Genomic DNA, 7,563 nt, shown 5'->3' on the forward strand with positions numbered 1-7,563 from the left:
AAAGTTACCTGTCTCATCGTCAGTCTCGGGTTCTGTTTTGTGGGGTGATTGGTGATTATCGACCCTTCAGTCTTGGCACACCTCAGGGTGGGTTACTTAGGCCCTTTCTCTTCAATCTTCTCATGAATAGACTCCTCCATCTGTTAGGTCCTAACCCTGATGCCCCTATGATCCTAACCTATGCTGATGATATCTGCATCCACTCCCCTTCTCCTGTCACTCTTTAACGACTCCTAGTTAATTTCAGCCATGCTGCATCTGCTTGTGGGTTGATTATCAACACTGCCAAAACCAAACTGTTTACACGATCCCTTACCCATAGGGTTGCTTGCACAACCGTAACACTCCTCGGCTTTCATCTTGAGGTAGTGCAGGATTACACATATCTTGGAATTCCCCTTTCTTCCCTCTTTAACCCCTCCCAGTATGTCTCCACTATTTGCACCCGCCTTCCTTGGCATGCTCACTTGTGACTCACATGGGTTAGCATCCCCGTTGTTCGATCATTTTACTTATATATATTCGCTCCCCTCTTGATTATCATGCTATTCCTGTCCCTCGTCCCCCCAGCACAGCTCCGACCACTTGAAGTGGTACAAAATCGGGCATTGTGCCTCATTCTTTGCTGTCCCAGGTCTGCCAGAATAGTTAACATGCTTCATGAACTCAATGTATGTCCCATCACCGATTGCATTCACATACTTGGAGTCTGCTTTGCCACACAGCGTCTGACCTCATTTCCATCTGCTTCATCCTTTACCTCCTGACTGGTTGACATTCTCTCAGATTCCACTCACCTAGATCGGATCCGGCGTACTCACATACCAGGCCTGGCATCCTGGCTAAAATGAATTCATTCAGCACTAAACTGTCCTCTCCAGCTTTCTGGCCATGATCCCACCAGCATCCGTGCTGATCTTGCCACTCCCATCCCTACTGACCCTTTACCCCTTACCTGGACATGTACGACTCCTGCTGTGCGCTACACACCTTCTGCCACTGCTTCTGACCGCTTACCAATCCCCTCACAGCTCTCCATCACTGAAAACCTTAACTCCATAGCCCGCACCTACCCTTCCCCTCTACACTGTCGGTTCTGTCCTCGCCAATGGCCGGGGAGGAGCTGCATGCAATGCCTTTACTAATTCTGCTTCCCCCATCTTCTCCACCTCCCACTGCCTTCCCAACTGGACAAGAAGTACCCAGTGTGAACTATCTGCTATACGCTCTGCCCTTGACTTCCTTATCTGTTGTCACCTACCAGGTCTAATCATTAGCGATTCCCAAACTGCCCTTGCCTTACTCTGCAAGCCCCCCCCCCCAATGCCCCTCCCCTCGCTTCGCCTCCCTCTACTCTCGCCTTCATCAGGCTCATGCTCTTGGTCTTAGGGTTTCTTTTATTTGGATCCCACCTCATGTTGGTCACATCCACCATGACCAGGCAGATCGCCTGGCCCGAGCTGCCTGCAACCTCCCCCTAACTGCCATCCGCCATCCTGTGTCCACGACAATTGTCCGGAGAATCCTTCTCGAGGAAGGACCTAGCCCTGCGTACTGATGCTGAACTTCCCACTAGAGTCACCATCCAGCACTACCGTGGCATGAGACACACCTATGGCAAGCACCCCACCCATCCCCACCACTGCGATGTGGCCTTCGCACGCATTCCCCTAGGGTATCGCTCCCCAGCGGAAATCACCGGACGACGACTGCCAACAGGCCATGTAAACTCTGTCACAATCCAATGGATGAAACATTATCACATCATATCGTTAACTGCCCAGTTATTGCCCCCTTCAGACCCCCTGGACTCGTGTTTTCTGCTTTTTGTACCTACATTATCACACATCTTGATATACTCGAAGACATTTTCATATTTCACCCTGACTTCCTTTCATTGTAATGCTCTGGCACTAGGACAATGATCGAACATTTAGGTGTGTGTGTGTGTGTGTGTTGTTTATGCACACACGCACACACACCAGGCGCATGTGCATGTAGTGTCCTAGTGCTGAGATTTTGAATCAAGATGTAATTTTATAATGCATATCGTGTTTTTTTCTGTCAACCCACCTGTGTATGTGACTGTGTATATGAATCTACTTAGGATGTATATGTATATATATCTCTCCCTGTCTATTTTTTTATGATTATATATATATATATATATGTGCATGTTACATATGTACAGTATATGTATGCACGCCTGTACACATACCCATACCTTTTTACATACGTACCCTATCCTGTACATGCAATATGTCTGTTGCTACATGTGCATGAATATATACATATATGTAGAGATATATAGCATATGTGTGCATATGTGCCTCTCTGCATATATATATATATATATATATATATATATATATATATATATATATATATATATATATATATATATGACGTGTGTATCTGTACCACTTCACTCATATCAAAACATGTAATGATAATTACTGTGCCAACTTTGTACCACGTATGTATCACTGTATGTCTTTGTTCGTTATTGTGCTTGTAATGATAATTCCTTCTGTACCTTCTATGCCCTGATACCGATTTTGTTTTCCTCACGCACCCCTCCCTGCTTGCCCTTCAGGGACAAGTGTTGGGGCATGTACTGAATGGTAAATAAAGAACCTAAATAAAAAAAAAAAAATCCCTACATTTCCTGTGGCTGGGAAGGGAATAGTTGCTGGCAGAGATTAGATGGATAAGATGAAAAGGTGGGGACGAAAAATTAAAGGAGATACAAAACAACTAACAACTGGGGAAAGAGCTGTATCTTTAGAATAGGAACAGTGGGACTTAGTCTGGTGAATCAGACTTATCCAAATCAGACAGAATTACGTAAGTGGATAGAGAAGTTGGATAAGTGAACAAATTTTGGATGATATGAGTGAAGAAAATCTTGGGGATCTTGAAAGTAGCCAAGACACTTCTAGGCAATTGGATAGTGAAGGAGACGAACGCTTTGCGTTTGCGTTCAGGATGTACATGTCAGACGGTGCCTGAGTGTCGAATTAGTCAGAAATGGCCACTGGTCTCACTGAAGAAGGCACTCCCAGTACAGAGACTGTGATCATGGGAGAACAGGCTGCAGCAACATCCTTGGATGCTCTAACAAATCCACAAATTCCACTAAGGTCTGAAATTAATGCAACCACTTACATACCCACTTTTCAATCAAGCATGTTTAGCACCCCAGCAGGCTTTAGGCCAAGGGGGAGAGGCAGTATAATTTTACTAATGCTTCTTATGCTAATCCTTGGGGCTTGAATACTAACAGTGTTGACATGCAAACCCATGTTAACCCCTAAACTGTGGGGTTGTTTTTGCCTGACTTGCGTGTCTCATGGGCATATTCGCGCTCTGACAGACCCTCTAAAAATACTTGCCAAAAATCAGTTATTAGTTCTAGAATATAATTACATATGCATATGGCACATACCTTCAGATTTCTCCTGGGATGTTTGTTGAGCCTTTGTCGAGTACCGTAGGACTTGAGGAGACCTCTGAAATTGTGTAACGGTCTCCACTTTACACTTCCCAACAACCCATAACATGATTACCACAGCCTGATATTATCACTAGAAATACTATTCTATGATTCTCAGATAGTTTGGAGTCCATAAAAAAAAAAAAAAAAACTGTGAAAGCAATGAAAATTACGAGTGCGTATGACCTTCCCACTGTCATAAAGACTTTGTAGTTACTTATACAGAAGTTATATATATTAGACTTGTGGACGAGCGGTTGTTATGCTTGAGTAGCTTTGTGAGTAGATAATCTTCTTTTCCATTTGTCATGTAGTGACAGGAGAGGTAAAGAATAGTATGGGACTATTTTTATTTCTTGGATATATTAAGTCTCTCACACAGAGCGAAATATAGAGTCCCGCTAGCTATCTCCCTGTCTCGCTCTCTCTGTCTCTCTCTCAAGTTGCTAAGCCCTTCTCCCTGCGACCTGTCTGTTCTATCGCTAGCTTCCTTCTGCCCTCTCTTTCCTAAATTCTGGTGAAACTGGAGACGTATCACGTGTGTTCCTTGTGAGTGGAAAGTTCTAGAAGCCTGTGTGTATGTGTGTGTATGGTCACTAGGCGCTGTCGTGTGCCTATAAAGCATTCCTTGAGTTAAGAGTGTCTAAGCATGTTTAGCATTGCTCGATTCTCGCAGACACAATACCTTCTCATCATCTGACTCCCTGCTTCTATCTGTCTCTCTATCTATTATGATTTGTAATTATAATATGGAGTCCTAACATATTGCTCGGTCACGCGAAAATGGCGTACCATCGACAGTTGTCATAACATATTAATACATATTATATACACATTATAATGAACTTATAAGCTAATTAAGTGAAATACATAATATTGTAAAAGTAACATAATTGTATGAATATTGAATACATATATATATATATATATATATATATATATATATATAATACTATATACAAAATATATACACTTCATTCAGGGGGGTTAACTTGGATGTTAACTCTCCCCCCACTAAATAATGACTCCAAATTAGCAATTCTTGCATGCATTCTGTGCATTGCAAACAGCAGTACTGCAACTACAATGCAGACGATTATGAAGACAGTAGGTGCTGAGCTATACACATAATATGGGTTGAACATACTCAAACTCAAATCTTCCCAGGGCTTCATTGTTTCATTGATCAGCTGCATAGTTTCAAACTTAGGTGAAGTCAGCTTAATACTTGTGCTCATGTTTAAGTTCATATCAGGCAGTGGGTGGAAATGTTTGTGTGTATGATTGAGAATGGCGTAGTGATTGATGGTGGATAAAGTAGACATGGCTGGTGTAAATACCGCACAGTAGTCTGGTGCTATGTATAATCCTGATGCTGTATGAGATGGTGGTATATCTGGACAGACTGTAAACTGATGTGTTATGAGGGAAATAAAAAAACTGTGTCCAATGCGTTGATGGTGCACAAGTTTATCTGGAGCAAAAGTGAAGTTGCAATGATGATGAATATTGTCATTTCTGATGATAGCCATTTCACAAGGGACTGTATCAGTAGGCTGAAACGTGAAAATGTACGCAGGACAAAGATGAACAGCATGTAAGCATGTGCGGCACTTTCGTTCAATCGTTGATTCACTTGCGAAAGTGACGGTGTCCCGTCTCTTGGAGACCATGATGAGTTCGGTGTCTGTGTTGATGTTGATGATGACCAGTGTTGTTATTTTTATAGGGGAAGGGATGTATTTGATATACTGTGAACAGGTCTTCATTGATGAATGGTACATGAACTACCACTGATGTTGGTGTTAGTGTTGCTTCAAAATATAGGTAATATTGCATGAATTCCCTACTTCGGAACAACGGCTTCAATTTATGTTTATGTATGCCTTGACTAACTATCTGACGTAGCTCATGAACTGGGAGTAAGTCAATTGTGATCTTGCCATCACCAGCATTCGAAATTCCTTGCATAAGTGCCCTGAAACGATCTCTAGTGTTCTCTAATTGTAGTAGAATCGTGTCAATATGTTCTGTGATGATGGAGAAGTGTTGGAAAAGTGTAACGTTTCCCTCCATTTCATTTATTTTATCTACACTCTCGAGAGCTATGTTTTCTGCTTGTTTCAGATTTTTCACAATTGTCTTCATTGCTGAGTTCTGTCCTGTGATGAATTTATCTTGGTATGTTAGTACCTGAGCTATCTTATTAAATTTGTTGTTTATTTCTTTAAGGTCATCCTCTGTAGCCAATCCAAAGATGTTCCCAAGAACTGCGCCACCCAGGTCGAACAAACCGCGCTTTTGGCGAGTACGTGTGATGTTGTTCCTGTCGCTCAGTACCTCCGTTCCATAAGATGGGAGATCTTGGATCATGATGAGCATAGTTGACTTTGCCTGTTCTAGTTTCCATTTCGCTAACTTTACCATTTCATTCACTTCCTTGGTGTTATTTGCTTGTGAAACAATTTCCTATCATGAAGTTCAGAGTTCGCATCGGCGTCGCAAGTCTGTCTAGATAAGTAGGTAATTCATACAAGTAATCTAGACTTATTTCAGTACTCATGACGTCCTTAACGATTGTAGTCGTGGCCGTTGGAGGTATGAGGCATCCTTGTCGTACTATGTGTTGGGGGTCTAAGTGCGCATATCCTCTTGCTATGTAGAGGAGAATCCATAGCATAAGTCCCTTCATCGTAACCTACCGAAAAAAAAAATCTATGAATTTCCTAATATGATCATGCTGTGGTCGATGATAGTGATGATGTGCGTTACGGTTGATTGTTATTTCATTTATAGAAGGAGTTTAAATCGATATTTAATTCTCGTAAATGATGTACTGTAGATTTGATTGGAACAGTTGCACCTATGCTCGATTGTTTGGTATATGACCTTAATTTCTTTTTGTAATCATTGTTGTTTTCTTGCTTGGTTTCTTGAGGTACGTTCGCCTGTTCGGTTGTATCCGAGGCTGAATAATTATGGGATAATTCCCTTGAAACTCTTTTTAAATGGTCAATATGAACTTGTTTCTCCTCGCCACTTGAAAGTGACAAAACTTTGCTTTTATGTTAATTACTCTGTATGGGCCCTCAAATTTTGGGGATAATTTATTGTCTCGTATGAATGACACCGTAAACAATGTCTCCTAAGCTAATAGGTGAATCTTTTGCCTTCTTGTTAAATGCCTCCGTCATTTCTTCCTTGGACATCGTTAATTGTTTTTTGACTTTTGTGAATGTCCTGGAATTCATGTAAACGGAGTTTAGAGTAATCATCGTAATTGTATATAGGCATGCTGTCACCTTCTAGGAGATATGGTAAATTTTTGTGCCATATATAATGAAATGTGGTGTGTCACCGATGGATTTATTTATAGACCCATTAATTGAGGCTTCTACTCTGGGAATCCAATCATCCCAGCTTGCATAATTTTCGCTGAGAATGTGTCGTAGCACATCTAATACTTTTTTATTTTGTCTCCTTACCAACCCATTCGATGCTGGGTGATAGGCCAAAACGTTAACCTTTTTGATGTTGTATTGTTTACATATTTCTTGTAAGATCTCAGAATTAAATTCTCCTCCATTATCACTTATTAGTACCTTTGGGGTAGTAAAGCGACATATTACATTATCTGTTATTGCCTTTGCTACTGTCTCTGCTGTCTTATCTTTAATTGGAGCTAAAATGACAACGGGAAAAATGATCCGTTGCTACGAATAAGTATAGGTTATTATTGTATGATAATGGCATCTTGAGTAAATCAACAGGGACAACGTCCCATGGTTGATGTGGTACAGGGTAATTACCCATCGGTGCAGGTGTGATTGGGTATCCTTTGTTTCGCACATGATTCGCATCTGTCTATATGATTGTTTATATCTTTTCGTAATGAAGGCCAGTAATATAACAGCTGGGCTTGGTTGAATGTCTTATCCTTTACAGGATGTCCTGCATGTGGGCTGTCGTGTATCAATCGTAATACTTGGGGTATCATGTCATTAGGTACTACCAACTGGTTAGTATTTCTTTGGCGTTTTGGTTGTTTAGAGTTAATTTTGTATAAT

This window comes from Coenobita brevimanus, chromosome 7 (assembly GCF_032717465.1).
Source record: "Coenobita brevimanus isolate Jiangsu-jjx chromosome 7, ASM3271746v2, whole genome shotgun sequence".
NCBI lineage: Eukaryota > Metazoa > Arthropoda > Malacostraca > Decapoda > Coenobitidae > Coenobita > Coenobita brevimanus.